At 48.2% G+C, this 21,034-nt stretch overlaps 1 protein-coding gene across 6 annotated transcripts in view; it reads right to left on the bottom strand.

The window, feature by feature from the left end:
• Window positions 1–456: 456 nt before the first annotated feature.
• The window catches only part of LOC142929373 (uncharacterized), an 85,588-nt gene continuing 65,010 nt past the window's right edge, over window positions 457–21,034 (bottom strand). For 2 of the 6 annotated variants that reach the window (XM_076070653.1, XM_076070658.1), the window contains 2 exons: window positions 16,954–17,284; window positions 457–14,512 (listed from right to left, as the gene is read on the bottom strand). The gene's annotated coding sequence lies outside the window, so the exon portion shown is untranslated. The remainder of the gene's footprint in view (window positions 14,513–16,953; window positions 17,285–21,034) is intronic. The other 4 variants (XM_076070654.1, XM_076070656.1, XM_076070655.1 and 1 more) reach the window with 4 other exon arrangements.

Raw genomic sequence — 21,034 nt, 5'->3', positions numbered from 1 at the left:
TGCTGACCCCTGCGAGATGTTATCTACCTCGCCTAGTATGCAGGAGGTCCGTTTTTATCTCCCGAGTCCTCCAGTTCCTCCCCCTTCCACATTTAGAATCAACACGCGTTTATTACAGTATTTGGTTACCATACATTTCCACATAAGCCACTTAGTTGAGCTATCATGTGTCCAGGTTGCTTCTGAAAAAGAGCTATATAGATCAGTGGTAAAATACAAATTTAGTTGATAGTTTAAATGTAAAGACCAACAATCGCCCAAGCTTTGTGGCCCTAACGAGGGACGGTCTGGCCAACTCCACATTGTGTAGTTAAAACACGAAGTGACACTCTCACTTTGTAAATCGGGAACCTCCCGTCTTCATCATGGCTCGAGCTCCCAATGTCTTCTTACGTATACCACTGCTTCAGATTTAAAGTCGCATGTGACAAAACATCTCATCAGATACAACTGTAGTTCAGTTCTTATTTTTTTTAATCACCAACCACATGCAAGCAAAAACTTAAAAAAACCTCGAATAAAATAAACTCCAGTGCATGCTCACTTTATTTTTACGTAATGCGCGTATTAAAATCGCTTTCATGGACTTTGTAAATTCATTTACTGTGGAGACTACGTTTAGAAATATGAAATTTGGCACAAATACGGCATGGTATGCATTACCCTATACGTATAGAAAAAAACATTGTATAACGTGATATCAACTTTACATTATGCTCTTGAAGTGTTAGAAATACGTTTTTATACAAATTGTTAAACATATTTAGGAACAGAGGCGATTAAGACTCAAAATATATATGCTAATCCCATTACATATGGGCTAAAAAGCTGAAATTTATATTACAGTCCAGCCTATATGCTTATAGCTAGCAAAATCGAAAGATCGAAATGTTATCATTGGTCCCCCAATAACGAGTGGTCTGGATGGTGATTGGATTGGCTAAGAGCCGCGTTAGCCTAAAATTCCCAATTGCTTTAAGTCAGCACTAAAACAGATACAACTCGCAACATCGTGAAGTAATTCGCCTCCCCTAGACGAGCAATTACATCCGACTGTTGTTCACCTGAACCTGGAAACACGACGTCGCGATGAAACTGATGATCTGGAATCCAGGCACTTTGCACCTGTCTCCTCTTATGAATCCTGTGGATTGTCAGGTATTGTGCTTCTATCACCTTAATGGACAATTATATGTGGCATATACCATTCAGGACAAATATGTTCATCAACACGTGCGCTTTAACAAAAAGTTGTGTGCAGTACTACAGTATAGTATATATTTTTTTTAAACAACCAACTTAGAAACCCGGGAAAATTTTAAATTATTATGGTGAGGTTAAAAACAATGTATTTACACGTGCCTTTTTAAAAGGCTGTAAACATCTCTCTGGATATGTGTTGTATCTTCTGGCAATCCTGTACTACAGTGAGATGTGCATAGGCCTCGGCAAGGTAAGGTACTTTACCGAAAGAACCAAGAATATGAGCCTACCTTTACCCTACCACAATACAATCACTCTACCCTTACCTTTAACCCTTTAGCAAGGTAAGGTAAAAGGTCAAAAGCAACGAACCTACCTTTTACCCTTACCCCATACAAATTACCCGAATACAGGGTAATTACTGGGGCACACTGCACATGAAAAAGGTTTATAACAGGTAAATGCTAGGTAGAGCGCTTTATATTCATATAGAATACTCTCGATCATTCCAATTTTAAATGAAGGCCACGGACTGCGCCACGGAGCTTTTAGCGAGCGGTAAACAAGGTATTTACCGGGTAATACTTCGCGCTACCTTTACCCTACCTTTCACCTTACCCCTTGACATGTCGACACCTTTACCTTTACCCTTATACCCGGTAAAAATGGTAAATTACCTTGCCTTGCCGTGGCCTGGATGTGCACTCGCACTTTTCGTCTGCAGCAAAACTCCCCGTTGCAAAAATTCATCCCATTATCCGCACCCTGCTGCGTAATCGTAAAGAATGCGGTTCAACGCGGCCAAAGCAATGCGTTGCCTGGCGTCCTCCCGAGTCAAATCGGGTAAATATTTCCACTTACAAAATTCACGACATTGGTTTAAAAAAAATGACACTCAAAATATTCATCGTCTGTAACCAAACCACGGTGTAATACAGTACGTTATTATTGCTGTACAGCGTATTCATGTATTTATACCCCGCTAAATAGTACATCATAAATAATTTAATTCTAATACCTCTAAATTTTCTGCCAACCGTGTCAATACACTTTTTTTCAAACAAATCAGTTTACGCTCTCCTCTAAAGCTACGGAGCTATTGAGTTTGACAACCATCCGCGTGAGGGGGTTAAGAGCCATTATAAATCAGCGGGTTCATCGATAAACGGGACAACCTTTCGAACGCCCTGCCAGTAATACTGTGGACTTGCAACGCGCGTTGCCTCTACAAAACTCGTCTTTTAAAAAGCGATCAACGATAAGAAGACGCGCAGCGTTGAGGAGAGTGCGAAGCCCTGGGAAAGGCAGTTGGCTGCATAGCTTATCTCCGATAAGGGAAGATGAATGTCTGCCCCTTAAACTATACAACCTACTACCTCAACCCAGGAGCCCACAGGAAAACACCGCCGGGCATCATTCACACCTCGCGTTGCCGCCGTGGCTTCACCGTTGCGTGCGCGCGTATATCTTGCCGTGACTCCCAAAACGTTTACAGTAGACGCATCCTTAATTGTCGTGTGGATTTAACCCCCCCGCCCCCCACTAACTGCCGATGCATCATTTGCTAAACCCTGCTCACGAGATCCAGGTCGTAGTTGTTGGGAGAGTTTGCTCGGTCGAATAAATGCCGCTGGTCAGTAGTGCACGAACGCTGCCCTGGAAAGCCAATGGGCCAACACATTTTATTTGTAATGTGGTGACAAGGCGGGATTGGTCTGCTGATGTGTCGTTTACCTTTAGACGGGAAACGTCGCCAAACTGACCTCAAAAAGTCACTGGATGTCGCTGGATATAACCGGGGGGGGTCAGCACACCACAACAACAGGAGCAAATTTTTGTTCGACTTTGCTAACAACAAAAACCTTAATATTTAAAGAGCCACAATGCAATGCGCATAACGTCACGAAGCAGTCACTAGAAGAGCCACGTGCGGCTCGGGAGCCGCGGGTTGACGACGTCTGATAATTAAAAAAAAACCTTTTAAAGTCGTCGTCGACATTGCCGCAAGAAAAGTTACCCCGAGTCTTACACGTGGTAAACTCGAACGACGACCCTTTTGATACCTGGAATCGTGCCACCCGGACAATTCATCAGGTCGCGTGCAGGCGAGAGATTGTGGTGATTTGTGGAGGCTTTCATCCAGCAGAGGATTGCTGTCGATAATGATAAGGCGAACGAATACATGGGCACTGTATTGTTTACGTTTTTATCAGTCACGCGAAATGATTATGAAACCTGGTTTCAAATAAAAAACTCTAAAACATTACGATTTGAGCAATACACAGGGCAGAATGCCTTGCATTATTTTGGTCAAGAGATGACTCCCGAACTCGCAGCACAATTGAGCCGAATAAATGCACAACGGACGAATGGAACGCGTCCCAAGGATCCCCACCGGGGAGACGGAGCGATAAAATCCGCTTGTGCAGGTGCGTTGTTGGATTGATCACGGCGGATGACACGCAGTAAACACACGTGTATATATTTTCTGCTTCATAATACGATTTTCTGTGTGCATTCGGTGGCTTAAAGCGATAGTTTTCAATGCGATTGTGAGCATGTGATGCAGGAAATATGTACGTTAGTGTACACGTCCTGATCACACACACACGCGTACTTGCAAAGCAATTTATTAATAAAACCGAGCGTATCTGAATCCAATTAGGTCGGATATCTTTCAAAAAGTAATCCTCAACAGATTGCCTGTGGTTTTTTTAATGTATGCCATTCCTTTGATGCATCATTCCCGATATATTGAGTACTGTACATTGCAGCGGCATCACCCGCACATTGTACGCCAATTGTTTTTGGAGGCGCGTATTGACAGACTTGCAGAGAGAGTGTGTTGGGTCGCAGTTGGTTATGGCCAAAGCGCTCTTATTGCCGACGTGCGATGCCGGGTCACAGTTAACAACCAGCGGTGAGCGATATCTGAACGGGTCCTGGGTTAACGCCCCCCCCCCCCTCACAAACCCACGGCCGGCGTGAAGTACGGTCAAAGAACCCCCACGACACTCACAGTAGCGGGACGGGACCTTCATCCACCAGTGGACCCCGAACGACAGAAGGCGAACAAACGAATCGTTGCGAACGGTGCACCGACGATGCTTGATAGCAGAAACATGGAAATTATTACAGTTTCATAAAAATGACACCTTGACCGACGGTCGGCGTTCGATATTGAGTCGCGGCAATGCCGAGGACCGTAACGCGTCCGGGAACAGACGCCGACGCAGTCACCAAATCAGCCGTCGTGACCACGTGCATGATGGTGGGCGATAGCAACAGACAAGCTTGTGGGGGGCCTTCACCCAGCAGTGGACTGAGCATGGCTGACGAGGATTCTCCACTCGAGCAGGGGCGCGCAGGGTTGGAGGATGAGGAGCAGTTTTGTGAAGCCGTGGGAAAGACAGTAGATTGTACAGTTACCCGTTTGGGATTGCACCCAAAAAACTATACAACCTACTACCTCATCGCACAGCCCACGCCACACCGTCCATCCGTGCCAGGGCCTTGCAGGAAGGGGGGGGGGGGTGCTGGTGAAAGGGCCGCTTCTGGCCTGAAAACAAAAAAAAACAGTGCTCGCTCATTTTACCATCCGCACCCCCGACTCGCACGGTTGGCTACGTATGGTGCGAAAAAAGTCCAACACGCGTACGTGCGTACATTTGCCGTGGCAGTTACGAAACGGTTTACACATCAAGACGAATGCTCGCGCAGCACAATTTGTAGCGAGTACCGGAACAACGTGCCCCGAACCAAATCAGCCCGAATTAAATTGGGTCACGTCAGACGTCACGGAAGCTAAGCAGGTTTGAGTCTGGATAGTTCGAGGATGGGTTATCGCTGTGCTTAAGACTGCTTGTGGGGGGCTACGTTGTGAGCAAGCAGATAGCAATGTAGTATAATACATTGTTGTAGAGAGCGGTCCAGATGTATCGTGATCCCAAATTGACACCAACCTTTTTTTTGCTTTGCATATTCATTTCTGTTTTAAATAAACCACAAGACATCTGGACCACCCCGTACTTGAAGTATGCTCTCACGTCTTCACCAACCAAACAATCCCCACAACCGACACTACGTGGGGAGACCTTCATCCAACAGTGGATTGACAAAGGGAGCTGTACAACATGACGCACAAAAAGATTCAGGCGACCCTTTGGCAATTAAAAAAAAATGTCATCCATTGAGCCACTTCACTGCCTTGCGTACTCGGTGAAAATGAGCCTTGGAATTCAACTGACCGCTGTAAAGTTGATAATTCGCCACTAGAGGGCAGCCCAGACCTGAAATGGCTTTGCTAACATCCAGAATCCATCCATTTCCACTTCGGGCGCTCAACTTAAATTTTGCCAGTCATCTCTGCCAAACCAAGCAACGGCAAAAAAAATAAAACGAGAACGGAAAAAGAGGCCACGTTGTTCTCTCTTTTTTTGTAGCCTCAAAAAAACTGGGCACAACCAAAAACTCTGATTGCGGCCAAGATCACCATGGCGCGATGAGATTTTTTTTAAGCGCCGATGAACCGGAGAGGGAGGGATGGCGATGTGGTGGGGAAAAGGGGCCTTCATCCAGCAGTCGATCGACGATGGCCACCGCCTAAGATTGCCTGAATTCTAAGCATGATTTGGTCCTGCAAACTGCTGAGTCATGAACATCGCAGTGGACAAAGACCTGTCGTGTAACAATTTGTGGAGGCCTTGATCCTGCAGTGAATAAACAATGGATGATGATGATGATGAGAAACTGATGTCCAACTTAACACTTTACTTACACTTCCATATTTAAAAAAAACCGCAAAACAAAAACCACAAATGCCCTGTACAGTAAAACAATGTCGAGGCCACAATAGCGTTACCAACTACATACAAGCGGGAAGTTGCCAAACAAAACCTCAAACATTGATTAGATGTCTCTTAAGAAATCCCTCACTACACATATGAACAAGTATCGTACACAGCTACCTGATGTTTTTCAACGATCCTTAATCGCTTCAAAACATGAATAATGTCCTCGTCCCAGAAAGTCGCTTTGATTAAAAAAAGTTCACTCGGGGAACCCAAAGTCACCAAATCTCGCAACAACAAGATGACAACTCTGCTGACAAAAGCCACGAATGCTGTAAAACAATCTCTGCGGTAGGGAGGTCTTCCCTGGTACTCGTCGTGTCAAACGTGGCCCACCGCAATTGGGCTTTTTTTGTAAGGCCGTGGTGATCCAGCTGTAACACCGACCGGCCCACATTGCCGAAGTATCCAGGGGGACCCCCGCAAGTCAGCAAGCAACACACAACGCTTCGCACATTTTATTTTTGTGAGATTGGCGGCGGCTGCCGCTGGAGATCCACGCGTCTGCATGTGCGGAGAGAGGAGATAGAGAGAGCATCCACGTACGGATGGAGGTGGGATCTTAAAAAAATATATCGGTGCAAATGAAAACGGACCCCTCGCGGTCCCCCCTTCAAGGGGACAGGAGGTTCTAGGTGCTCTCCCCCCTTTGCCAAGAAATTCCTGCCAAAAAGAATCAGGGTCTCTCGCGTTAGTCAGTCGCCAGCCAAGGGCTCTGTAGCAGCTGCAAAGTTTCGTGCCACCGTCCGAAACAATGGCAGGCGACATCTGAACTTTGGATTTTCATGGAACGACCCACGGGAGGCTGCATTGCAAAGGTGTTGTGTTCTGTGGCTCTGCTTCTAACAATAGCTTTAAACAAATAAAACCCTCACCCCGATGGGATGGGGTTGAGTTCGGAAGTGGTGTTATGCCCTTTACGAGGGCCCTTGGAAGCTGAGCTTGCGTTTTTTTTTTGCAAAGGGCAACGGCAAAATGTGAAGATGCAGCTGCCTCCTCTGCAATTACTTGCACAACTAGCAAGAGGGCAGTACAGCAAAAGCAATCGTCCTCCTGTACGTCGTATGTTGAATTTCTGTCGCACCGTACGTCGCCAACCGCGTGGGCAACCCCCGCATTCACAACCCACACACCCTGAACCATAGTGATGAAGTATGGTACAACAACCCCCTCCCCGCCCCGACTGACCCTCATTCATTAGTGGATTAACTAAAGTGCTGTAATGTTACATGGTGGTGGTCCAGATGTCATGTGACCCCCATTTCATTCTCTAAAATTAATTATTTTTTGAAACGTTTATTTAGAATCAGAAATGAATATGCAAAAGGAAAAATTACTGGAGGGTCAAATCATTGAGGGAGGTCATAAGACATCTGGACCACCCTGCATGTGCAGTAATTCACAACATCTTTCTGGCATATCTCTCTCTGCTAGGAAGGGCTTTTGTGTTTTAGTTTGCTGGCCTTCCCCCCCCCCACCTCCCAAATAGCTACGTAGGGTGCAAAAGAAGTTCAACATACTGTAACATAGTAGCACTGTGTAAGACGCCCCCCCCCCCCCCCCCCCATTATGTTAAAGTTGTGCGGGGTGCGTCTTATAATCCGGTAGGCGTTTGTGTCCCAGAGTTGTACAATTTTTTTTTACTGGACATCAATCACAAGCGTTGGTGTTCCGTCTCTTACTTTCTGGAGCGTCTTATAATCCGGTGTACACAATTTACTCTTATCGGGCAGCGCTATTGGCAAATGTGTTGAGTGATTTTGTTTTGTAATCTGGTTGTTGGGAGTGGCGATGGTGGTGGGGGTGTTTCTTTATAAGCCGCCGCCGCCGCCACCACTACCAACAACTTGTAACGGCTAAACCCAATAACTTTTTTTTAAGTTCTAGTTTTGCCGTCACTCAAAGTTTTCAAGTATTAGGTGTAGCCCTGTGAGCCATGCGGCTCTCGAGCCGGGTGCAACAGCAACAAACAAAATATGAACAGGGAAACATCTTAAAGCGACGACGCGCTACAGAAACATCCTGGGATAAACCAGCAAATCTTCCACACGAAAAAAATACCCCACCGTATGACAACTAATGTTTGTGCAACGTGGATTTTTTTGTGTGTGTGTTACAATAAAATAAATAACTGTACACGTGCGTGCCGAGCACGTGCAGAAAGAGCACAAACCGCACTTACATAAGCACGCTACTGTACTCGGCATTCCTGGGGACATAATCGCATCCATGTGACCGCATGCCCCGATGACTTACTGTGTACGGAGACCATCGTGTGTAGTTTATACACACACACCCTTATGATGACACATACACTCACAGTCGCGTGGGACATACCATATACATACATCTAGATGCCATGTGGTGTGGGTGTAGATACACACACAAAGACAAAGATCACCCGTACGGAATTAACATGCTGTTGGGGCAAGTGCTTAGCTAGCCCCCTATGAAGGCCGGCACGGGCAAACCACGCTCGGCCGCCTTTGTCTCCCGATGAGTTACAACGCAACTCATTTTAGGCTGAGTCAACCTAGGGGAGGCACAGGACCCGCCTGCAAGTTGCGGGGGAGGGTTGTTGGACCGTGAGCGGGATTCGAACTCGTGTAGCGGGGGTCCGGAGCGCCACCGCTCCCCACGGCACCAGGACACACAAATACAAAGATCCCCCGTATAGCCTGCACAGACTGTTGGGGCATGTGCTGTTAGCTCGCCCCCTATGAAGGCCGGCACTGTGGCACACGAGGGGGTGGGTGGCCAACACCACGCCCGGCCGCCTTTGTCTCCCCAGTGGCGATGTTTTTTACACACCGCACCAGGTACTCATTTGAGGCTGAGTCGACCAAGGGGAGGCCCAGGACCGGTTCAGATAATCGTCACTGGGTGTTGGCCGTGAGCAGGAATCGAACTGCGTGCTAACCGCTACACCACTACACACACGCATAGTGGACAATCATATAGCACTCGTATGAGATGTACCGTCTCCGTACATATACTTCATTCTGCATGTGAAACCACGAATACAGTTCTACAGTTTTCAATTCATTCATATGGGATGCGCATTAAATTATATTGTGTAACATACATACACGTGGACACCCTGTACGTGCATGGGTGTACACACAAATCCGTCCATACTCAAACGGGTTGTACATGTCCATATACATGTACTGTATATCCTGTATGTGTACAAAGACAAAGATCCCCCGTGTAGCCTTAACAGAATGTTGGGGCAAGTGCTGTTAGCGAGTAGCAACTTATGCAGGCCGCCACGGCACACGAGGGGGTGGGTGGCCAGGACCACGCCCGGCCGCCTTTGTCTCCCTAGTAGCGAAGTTTACTACACACCGCATTTGAGGCCGAGTCGACTTAGGCGTGTATATATATACACACACCCCTTCATGTACATACTGTATTCATATAGGCTATACTGCATATACATATTCAAAATGTGTAGTGGGTATATAATGCACACGAACGCATAAACATACTGTAGTGTCTAGTACATGAACAATGATGTACAGATACCCGTATATGTACAGCCCATTTGACAATGTACGTATATGTACACGTGGTTAACATACACAATGTGTGCACTAAATATGCACATGATCGTATACACACATCCATCGTACGATTTGGCGTGGATAGCAACCTTCATCCAGCAGTGGATTTGCCAAGGCTGCCGTGTGTATGGATTTACACATTCATATTTCACGGCCATTATGTAAAACACAGGTACGCACACACGTACTCGTAAACTCTACACACTTATGGGGGGGGGGGGGGGTAGGCTGTAGTAACATGCGCATTCATGTTGTGTGTTAAGTACGGAAGCAGTGGCTCACAGCGTGTTAATCCCCACAATCCGAGTTCGATTCCTGCTCGCGGCGAACTCCAACACCAAACAAAACCGGCGGCGTGGCGAGGTTTTTGATCAACCCTCATCACCTTGGCATGGCTGTGTGTGTGTGGGGGTGTGAAGGTCTTCGTCCATCCAGCAGTGGATCGACGTATGGCCGAAATGTGCGCACAGCACGCGGGAGGTTTTTACACGCGAGCCCTGTTTTTAATCCGACGGTTTTTGTTTTAATGAACAGGCACGGGGTCATTTTGCTAATGCACTGCTGGATGAGATCGTCTCCGCTGCGCTTTGCGGGTCGTGGTGGGGGGGGACACACACCATTTGGCCATACTTAACCACGCCGGTTAATGTGTGGCCTCGTAAAGACGGGCGAATACAGTGAGGGGAAAAAAAGGATTTGATCCCTTGCTGCTTTTGTACGTTTGCCCACTGACAAAGAAATGATCGGTCTATAATTTTAATGGTAGGTTTATTTGAACAGTGGGAGACAGAATAACAACAAGAAAATCCAGAAAAACGCATGTCAAAAATGTTATAAATTGATTTGCATTTTAATGAGCGAAATAAGTTTTTGACCCGTTCTCAATCAGACAGATTTCTGGCTCCCAGGTGTCTTTTATACAGGTAACGAGCTGAGATAAGGAGCACACTCTTAAAGGGAGTGCTCCTAATCTCAGCTTGTTACCTGTATAAAAAAGACACCTGTCCACAGAAGCAATCAATCAGATTCCAAACTCTCCACCATGGCCAAGACCAAAGAGCTCTCCAAGGATGTCAGGGACAAGATTGCAGACCTACACAAGGCTGGAATGGGCTATAAGACCATTGCCAAGCAGCTTGGTGAGAAGGTGACAACAGTTGGTGCGATTATTCACAAATGGAAGAAACACAAAAGAACTGTCAATCTCACTCGGCCTGGGGCTCCATGCAAGATCACACCTCGTGGAGTTGCAATGATCATGAGAACAGTGAGGAATCAGCCCAGAACTACATGGGAGGATCTTATCAATGATCTCAAGGCAGCTGTGACCATAGTCACCAAGAAAACAATTGGTAACACTACGCCGTGAAGGACTGAAATCCTGCAGCGCCCGCAAGGTCCCCCTGCTCAAGAAAGCACATATACATGCCCGTCTGAAGTTTGCCAATGAACATCTGAATGATTCAGAGGACAGCTGGGTGAAAGTGTTGTGGTCAGATGAGACCAAAATGGAGCTCTTTGGCATCAACTCAACTCGCCGTGTTTGGAGGAGGAATGCTGCCTATGACCCCAAGAACACCATCCCCACTGTCAAACATGGAGGTGGAAACATTATGCTTTGCGGGTGTTTTTCTGCTAAGGGGACAGGACAACTTCACCGCATCAAAGGGACGATGGACGGGGCCATGTACCGTCAAATCTTGGGTGAGAACCTCCTTCCCTCAGCCGGGGCATTGAAAATGGGTCGTGGATGGATATTCCAGCATGACAATGACCCAAAAAAGATGGCCAAGGCAACAAAGGAGTGGCTCAAGAAGAAGCACATTACGGTCCTGGAGTGGACTAGCCAGTCTCCAGACCTTAATCCCATAGAAAATCTGTGGAGGGAGCTGAAGGTTCGAGTTGCCAAACGTCAGCCTCGAAAGCTTAATGACTTGGAGAAGATCTGCAAAGAGGAGTGGGACAAAATCCCTCCTGAGATGTGTGCAAACCTGGTGGCCAACTACAAGAAACGTCTGACCTCTGTGATTGCCAACAAGAGTTTTGCCACCAAGTACTAAGTCATGTTTTGCAGAGGGGTCAAATACTTATTTCCCTCATTAAAATGCAAATCAATTTATAACATTTTTGACATGCGTTTTTCTGGATTTTTTTGTTGTTATTCTGTCGCTCACTCTTCAAATAAACCTACCATTAAAATTATAGACTGATCATTTCTTTGTCAGTGGGCAAACGTACAAAATCAGCAGGGGATCAAATACTTTTTTCCCTCACTGTATACGAGTTTGACATTCTCAGAATTGTAACTCGTGTTCACCAACGGTATTGTTTGTGTACGCCTGAAATGTTTGGTGCGTTGTGGTCTATATTATACTCTCCAGTTGTACAAACATTCTATGTAGTGTCTTACAAACGTGTAGCCTTGACAACAGGCTGTTGGGAAAAGTGCTTTTAGCGAGCACATATGAAGGCCGACAAGGCACACGGAGAGGTCGGTGTGAAACAGAACCAGGCCGCCTTTGTCTATCCAGGGTGGATGTATATACACACTTCACCAGGTACTCGTTAACGGCCGAGTCGACCTAGAGGGGGACCCATAACAGGTTTGGATATCACTCGCCGCTTGCGATCGCCGTGGCCCCGAATTAAATTCGGATTGTGTGCTAATCACTGCAACAAATGTCCCTATATATATACAGGCACACCTACTGGGCATCTGTGAAAACGAGCTCGTCAGATTCCTCCAATGTAAATATTCAGATTCTATACAGTAAACATACACAGTACAATGTATGAATATCCCAGGCTCAAGTTTGCTTAGCTTTTAATTTGGCAGATTCTGGGTAATTTTGTCATGCACACACTGCAAATGTGAGTATCATTCTGCAAAGATCCTGGAGCGTTTTTTTTCACATTCCTTTTATTTTCTAACGAAAATTAACCACGTCAACGTAACGTGTCGTATATATTTGTACATTGAGCGCATATCGTGGAACATATTGGGTATAACAATTAAGTGTAATGGTTTTTACCCAGCCAAAAAAAACCTTTAACAAATATTCTTCAATTTTTTAACTTGTATATTTATTACACTGTACTGGTAATTTTTAAGATGCGGTCTATTGCATCGGCACACGGTGTGTGGATATTTCCTGGGAATACCTTGCGTTGTAAACCTTGGAAGGTGAGGTGGCCAGGTGATGGCAGTACATCAATGGATTCTTAAATACATCTGTGTGGAGCTTTGCGTATTACCCCGTCGCGTACGGGAGATTTATCCGGGCAGCCCGGTTCTCCCCCATACACCGTTCATCAATGGAACTCGCGAAACAACGCAGGAGCCACCATGAAAAAAGAGATTCTTCTTGAATAAAGGGTATTATTTGCTTATTGTCGTGACCTCCTGCACGTGCGTAGCAATATCATGGCACGATCCGCAACATTCACTCAACGGTGGGCACCACGTTTTGACCAACTCCCTGTGAACAAAAAAAATACGAACCTAAGAGCGCAGCTGGAGGGAGTTGGAAATTCAAACCAACAGCTCAAGGCAAAAACGGGCTCAGTCAGGGGCAGAGGGGGTGCCAAACTTCAGCCTACCCGGGACCGTCTAAACGCGCGCACAAAAGTACGCACTGTGCCCTGCCAACACGCTCGACGCTGTTCTGCACCAACGCACGGCCAAGCTCTCCGCGCGCCCTTGGCCTCTGTTCCTGCTGCCCCACGTGCACTGGTGGGACCCAAAGATCCCCCATGTAGCCTGGAGAGACTGTTGGGGCAAGTGCTGTTAGCGAGTAGCACCTGTGAAGGCCGGCATGGCACGGCACACGAGGGGGTGGGTGGGCAGCACCACGCCCGACCGCCTTTGTCTCCTCATTGGTAATGTTTACACAGCCACGCCAGGTACTAATTTGAGGCTGAGTCGACCTAGGTGAGGCCCAGGCCCAGTTCGGATAATCGCCACGTGAGTTGGAATCAAGCTCCAGTTACCGGGTTCATAGGGCAGTGCGGTAACCGCTACACTACCGCGGTGTGGGCAAAAACGCACCTCTCTCATGCGATGTTTTCAGGGTCTCACTGCGCGTGTCATTCGGCACGTCGTCCGATGCTTCATACCCACGTGGTGGGGGAGCTTCTTCAGTAGCCGAATTCAATCTTCCCCCGTGCGTTTGAAGATACTTCGGAGAACTGAAGGCATACAGTCTCAGCGCAAGAGTTGAATTCAGTCGCTCAAGAAGCTTCCGCGCACGCCTAGCGAAACACGTGGGACGTCGTGCCGAATGACACGCTGTAAAATAAAGAACGTATTTGTAAAGATAATTATCCAAAGAGCATTGCCTTCCATTGACCCTTTCCCATTCCGATGACGTACTTGTATGTAAATGTACATCATCAGTTTTTCTTCCGATTCCGTTCCAATGACGTATACTTAGAATAAAAAATGTATTTTAGCGATACGTCTTCCGACCTGAACACTCCCAACAAGGCCATGCCGGAGGACGTGTGGCACATTTTGGCGTCGGCTATCGCAGAGTGCGGTCGTGTCGCTCCGGTTCTCTGCCATGAGTACAATGTCTTTAAAAACAGCGCTACGGCTCTCTACATAAAATTTACTCCGAACCACTCGTTCGTTTCGAGATTCAGCGGTGAACGGGACACCCACCGTGCCACTTGCAGACGTCTTGGAACAGGAAAAGGGTTTTAAGTGGATGTTACAGAACCCCGTGACGTGTTCAAACGTGTAGGATGTTATGTTAGAGTGATGCCCTTGATTTTTACCTTGTGTTGTTGTTCCGCACAATGTCCGACATTTGAGCCCCAGGTGCTGCTGGAAGCCTCTCCAGGAACTGAATTACAACTCCTCCGTGTTGAGAGAACGTATGGCTGGAGCTCCTACAGCACGTGGAGCAAAACGTCGGACAATATCCCGAACGCGTGGTAAAACCAAAAAAACAATCATCCTCATAACTGAGAGGGTTCAATTACGTGGAGATTAAGAAAGATGATCTATATCTAGTGCTTAAGATTTACACAATTGTCATATACAGCTCTCGTGTATTTGGATTGTAGCAAGTGATGTTCGGCACGATGTCCGACGTTTCACTCCACGTGCTGGGATCTTATTCAGGAACGGAATTCAGTTCACGTATACGTCGTTCCAAAAACAAACAAACAAAATAATGCATTTCCGAAGAAGCTCAAGAAAACCGAATTCAGCTCCTGAAGAAACTCCCAGAACGGGCAGCGGCAACGTCAAGTCACCACGCGGACGATCGATGCTCGGTATAACCCGAAAAATCGTTGCGTCGGGGGAGCTAAGCAGCAAAGCCGTGAAAATCTACACATTCCCGTCGGCCCCCCCTCCACCCGGGGAGCCCTCGCAACGCTTCCCCCCCCCCGCCCCCCTTGGAGCAAACAAAAGTGTCGAGGGCTCTCTCTTTCTCCCTCGCACACGCGCGCTCACTCGCTCGCACACACACGCGCTCACGCACGCGGCCGCCCTCCCTTTCAAACCGGCACGCTTAAAACCCCGCCCCCTCCTCGCACACCCGGGGAGGCAGGGGTCAGTCACGGGCGATTAACCCTGGGGGGGCGACGAGGTCAAATCCCCCCCCCACCCCTCATCGCGTTGACACCATATGGCTTTGGAGCGGCCGCCACCTTGTGAGGTCCCCCGGTCCCCACCCCCCCCGGAGCAACCTTATGTCATGTCATCGCCGGGCGCACAAACACTCCGTCAAAACACACAATTCAGGGGTCAAAAGGGCAGTTCTCCAATAGACCTTTAGCACAATAGCCGCGAGCGACGACACGGCTCACCCACCCCACCCACCCCTACGCTGTTCCGACATAATTGGGAGCTTTTTAAGGCCGGCGTATAAATGTCACGCGTTTTGTCGGCATGGGCCGATGGCCAGCCCTTTAAAAAAAAAAGAGAGAGAGAAATTGCAACTCAAAGAACGAGTAACTCCTTCCTCCCACGTGCCAGATCCAACGTCGCGACAGCAGTGACGTCTCAGAGATAGACCGCCGTTTGAAATTCGAATGCGTTTCGTTTCACGTTCGCCGCTTGCCAAGCGTCTGCTTCAGCGCGTGCGTTCGGAAATTGACGCCGAACACACTTGTCTGCAACGGGAATTCCCTCATCTCGTTTGCGTGGTTGCCCTGTGGACTATTGACATGCTATATGCATTGCTAACATTATTATTAGTTATAAAGCCATTAAAATACCCTCTCTTTGCTATTAATACTTCAGAATCAATCTTAAAAGCTGGACAGCGTGCAAGAAGAATTTAAGATTCTCATGCAGCCATAATTACAATGAACCTGAGACTGGATATTGTCTTTAAAGGTAACGGCGCAGCCTGACAATTGCTCGCTCAAACCATTGTTTACAAAACGACTTCCATTGGAAGGAGCACTCGAGAGCCCCTATAGTTGGCATTACACCTTTTACACGCTGGCCATAAGTCTCAGGAAGAGGTGACAGTACCCACACTTACCCCACCACACGCGGCTTGCAAACTACTCTTCTGTGCCAGATCTCCCCCAAGGATATCTAGCCCGGGGGGGGAGGGGGGGGCGGCGGTGAATAATGCACAAAGCACTATCTGCCGAAACGTAACTCACCCCTCGGCCAACACTCACGAAGCAGTGACAGCCGATCATCACGTCACAGCACGCAGAGACTTGTCCCACTCTCTCTCCCGACGGCTGCCGATGGGAACTGACTATTGCCATCGTCGGGACCACAGTCAATCCACCGCTGGATTAAGGCGCGCCAAAAACGCAGCCACCCTCTTCGCAATCCTGCGATGTAACGGTGCGTCTTACGGCACCTGCAGACGAACCGATTTCATCGCTCCGTCTCTTTTGCAGACGTCTCGCGGAATGCGTTCCAATCCTCGGTTGCCACTGCCATCGTTATTCTTGCCCCATCGGTCATCCCCGCCACCAGCCCCCACCCACCCCCCACCCTTCCCAGTGACGGCATCTTGCCCAAGCCCACTTTCTCACTCGTTGTTTAAACGATATCATGAACTGCACATGTTCTCTAATCCAAGTGTTCCTCTTTCTGTCTCTGAATGTAATGCCAAGGGGCCACCCCCGACAGCCCTCGTATTGTTTCCTACACGCTCGTGGCTTCCTCCCTTGCGCACGGTGCCTTGGCGGTTACTTTGCGAGTGAAACGGGCAGCAGCAGCAGCGGCAGCAGCGGCGGCGGCATGCTCAGCCCCGCTTCTCTCTGTTTTAAGCCGATAAACTTGCAGCGTGAACTTCACAGCTACCGCCCATTCCCCCCCCCCCCCGAGCACACTCAAATGTTCCTCTCACCGCGACTGCAGGCGGCCTGTGGTGATGCTGTTGAAGAGGTGGGTGGGGTGGGTAAGGGGTGGGGGGGGGCGTAGTGGCAGCAGCGGGGGGTTAAGGGTTGGGTGCTAGAGTTTGGAGGGCTTGGTGTGGTTCGTTAAAACACCCCATCAAGGTGCGATGACAGCGTTGTGGGTTGCGTGGCGTTGAGACTGAAGTTGTGGGGGGCGGGGCGGTAGGGAATGGCGGTGACGGTGCTGGAGAGGGATGACAGGCCAACTGCAGATTTCGTGAGCCGTCTGGCTTACTTCCTTCCTCCTTCCCATGGCCACTGAGCCCAGAGTTATTGAAGGACCTGCAAAATAAGAAAAAAAAATACACAGGAGCAAAGCAGAGAGGTTGGTTTTTTTTTTTGGAGTATTGAGAATTTCTACATTTCTCTTGAGGGGCTGTCTAGAGCCCCCTCAAGTCGAGGCAATTTCCGCCAGTAGTGGCACGGGCATGCAGCGCTGCACTTCACCTATTTTACGTGTTACGGATTAACGGTGCAGTGCAGTGGTTAGTTCACTGCAAACGTTAACCAGGCGATTCTGAGTTTGATTCCCGGATACAGCTCATGATGAGCAACAGCTGGCAAGTGACCAGCATTATGAAGTATGGTCAAAGAAACCACTCCCCCTGACAGACCAAACGGTGTGGAGAGGACTTTTATCCAGCAGTGGAATGACAAAACCACTTCAAATGATAACAATGACCGTATTCTCCGGATTGTAAGATGCATTCATTTCCCCTGTATTGGAAACCAAAGTTGGCATCTTGTAATCCGGCAGTTGTGTGCATGCATGCATGTGACCAGTTTATACAAGACTTGACTGACACCAGCCACAAGTTACAAGTGCGTATTACTTTCCGGAAACGCCTGCTAATCCAGAGAATAAGGTATTATTATTATTAGTATTCTTACATCCATACTTGCCAAACACACTCTCGCGTATCTTTTTTAATACCTAGAAAGCAAAATAAAATAACGGGCGCTGCCTGTGCGTTGCTTATCTGTCCCACTGTACAAAGGCCCCGCTGGGCGGCTGGCTGTTGTCAGGGAGAGTTTTGCGCGATGTTTATTGAAACCACGGGGTCCAGTCAATTGCGCGTAAAGTGCAATTCCCGCTCGCCCGCCGCTACGGGAGAGAGGACTGGACCCGGCGAGGAGGAGGAGCAGGAGCAGCAGCAGCAGCAGCGTAAACAACGCGCTCTGGCAACGTGCCGCACGGAGAGAGGGGCAGGAAGCACGGTGGCTCGCCGTGAGCGGCTCACAGCGGGCTCTCGTGCGCCGGTTCCCCCGGTTGCGTTCAGGGCTCGGTGGGGGAGGGGAGGGGGATGGAACCCATCAGCCGACCGTGTTCGACGAAGAGATTGGAAATCGTTATCGGCAAAATATTTGTTGTGGACGATTACTCGGGCTCCTTGATAAGAACGGATGCCGCCCCCCCCCCGCCCACATCTTGCTTTGTGAAGGCAGGAAACCCCACCCCACCACCCCCTACAGACAGGCCCAGCGTGCTTACTGGGGGTTGGTTGAAGGCGGGGAGGGGATAGATAAGTCGTGCGAGCTTGCGTGGTGGTCACCCAGCCGAGCACCGTCCAGGCTCACACATGCTAAGCTTCGGGAGATTTGATTTGGCGTTTTCCAGGTGATTTGGTCACAGGCAAGTTACATGAGTAATTATAACTAATTATAATATTTACAGATTATATAGCGTCTTTCATTTAAAAAAAAACATCTCGTCATTTTAAGACAATGACAATGGGATTCGGGTGGGCTTTACCTGGTGCTGTAAAAAAACAGTTTAGTTTTGTATATATTTTTTAAAGCGATTTGTTCACCTTTCCCATACTTTGCACTCCTGTCGTGTTTGTGCATTGTTTGTGGTTATTGCAACGTTCTGACCCGCCCCTACTGGGCATCTGTGAAAAAAAGAGCTTTATAGCTGATCGGATTCCTCCAGGATAAATATATATTCTGATTCTGGGTTTGAAGCGGCCGAGATAAAATAGAAATGTCTTCTGAAAACTATCAACCGTAATTAATGGAATTTGCCAAACATCATAAATGCACATATGACCCCTCCTGAAAGTATCTTGGGACTCAAATGAGACTTTCCTGGGTACTTCATTGGCATTAGTATGATTATTTTTAAGCATTCATGTAATTACATGAACCCCCTACCCTCACTTCCTCCTGCCAGCGATTCTACAAATTGTCACAATTTAAGGTTGACAATCCGATTGAAGCACAGATTAATTCGTACCATCAATTGTATTTTTTATTTTTAAATGTCCACTGCGGTGAATGTTGCGGCGGCCACGAGCGGCTTGCAGGGCATCACGCCAACCCATCACAGCACGCTGACAATTAATCAACGAATCATTGCACATCTAATGGCCATAGTGGCTCTTTCCTTTGATGGGCACAGAGGCACACACGCGCACACAAATACGCATTACATATTCAATTCACTGGGGCCTGGCATACACCAGCTGGGTCCTACTGTATAACGTTGGCAATTGAATTTGAAAAGTAACATTCGCAGGTGTTTGCAGCCCCATGGGGAGACGGAGGGAGGGAGGAACGGTGAGCGTTGGGGGCTAGGAGAGTGGGGGAAATCTCCCGGGCACAGCTGAAGCGACCTGACGATGGTGGGAAGTAGCGGGGAGGAGGGGGGGGGTAAAACCGATTTTGTAGTGGTGGCATCACATCTACTGGGGTTGGCAGCCAGCGATGGTGGTGGCAGGGCATCGTAGTGATGAGGTTGGGGGGTCGGGGGGGGGTGTCTGGAGAGAAGAGAGTTTAACTGGGTGGGTGGGGAGTGGAAGCTGCGGAGGGGGAGGTTGGGGCAGTTGAAGAGGGCGGCATTGGCTGGGGGGACAGGGGTGGTGGGGGGTGCGGCAGTTTCGTGTGGCGATGGAGAGAGAGACCCGGGGTTAGCAGTGGGCGCATGCACGCACGCACGCACGCCAGGCACGTCGCCTTGTCTGGGAATGCGGCAAAGGGGGCCCATGCCAGCCTAGCTCTCGTTGTGTGCCAGTTGCCAAGCAACCACCGCCTTTTTACATGGGGCGGCCGGGCGGGCCGGGGAGGGTTATGGCGGGGGTGGGGGGGTTGGCGTGGGATCGATGTAAAAATATAGCCGTCGCCGCAGCCGCCGCCGCCACCACCACCACCAACACCGCCGTAGCCACTGCCACACCGCCGTCTTCTCTTCTGGGCGGCAGCAGAGGTGTGGGCGAGGTTCAAACCCAGTGAGCCGCAGCAAGATTTTTTTGGCAATGCCAAGCCCGGCATTGACACCCCTGCCTACTCCGCCCCCAAGCCACCAAAACCCAACAATAACTGCCCTGTCCTTCAACTCTCTCTTTCTCCCTAAGGCGGGTTTCAAATTAACTTTTTTTTTATATTTGTATGTACTTGTCCCCATACGCAATCGTCTGTGAGCAAGCAGCTTTGTACTCGAATTGTAAATATTGTGGCTATGCTCTCCAACACACCGGGTGTGCTGTACTAGTAACGAATTGGCATGTTCTGTTTACGTGAAAAACCTTTCTAATTGGCTGTGTCGGGTGGTGGTGGGTTTAACGACACATTTATGGATATTGGTCGCGAAAGCCTTTGTGTTAAAATGTGCCAGCCTTTCTTGGCCCCTGTAAAGAATGGCACGAACAGAAATTATAACCAAATGATTATTTTAGTCGAGTAAGTGATGATTCCTTGAATGTACGGTGGGAAAGAAGTTCAACATACATACAATGAACATCCACGCTTTGCAAAAACAGAATGGACATACACACACAAACACTCCGCACATTACATTCACAACACAGGATTACATAAAATATTTAAACTACTATAGCCACGTACTGCACACACATGTATGTTGAACTTCTTTCACACCGTACATTCAAATAATCATCACTTACTCGACTAAAATAATGATTTGGTTACAATTGGTATTAATGAATGAGAAAACTTGTTACAGTATTTAAAAAAAACATCGGAGCTGCTCACTAATAGGATAAAAATATTTTCGGTCGTTATATTTTGTGGAAA

This window comes from Petromyzon marinus, chromosome 30 (genome assembly GCF_048934315.1).
Source record: "Petromyzon marinus isolate PM22_M1 ecotype Great Lakes invasive population chromosome 30, UKy_Petmar_22M1.pri1.0, whole genome shotgun sequence".
NCBI lineage: Eukaryota > Metazoa > Chordata > Hyperoartia > Petromyzontiformes > Petromyzontidae > Petromyzon > Petromyzon marinus.
Note: the sequence above shows the minus strand (reverse complement) of the source record. Positions and strands in the feature narration are given on the sequence as shown.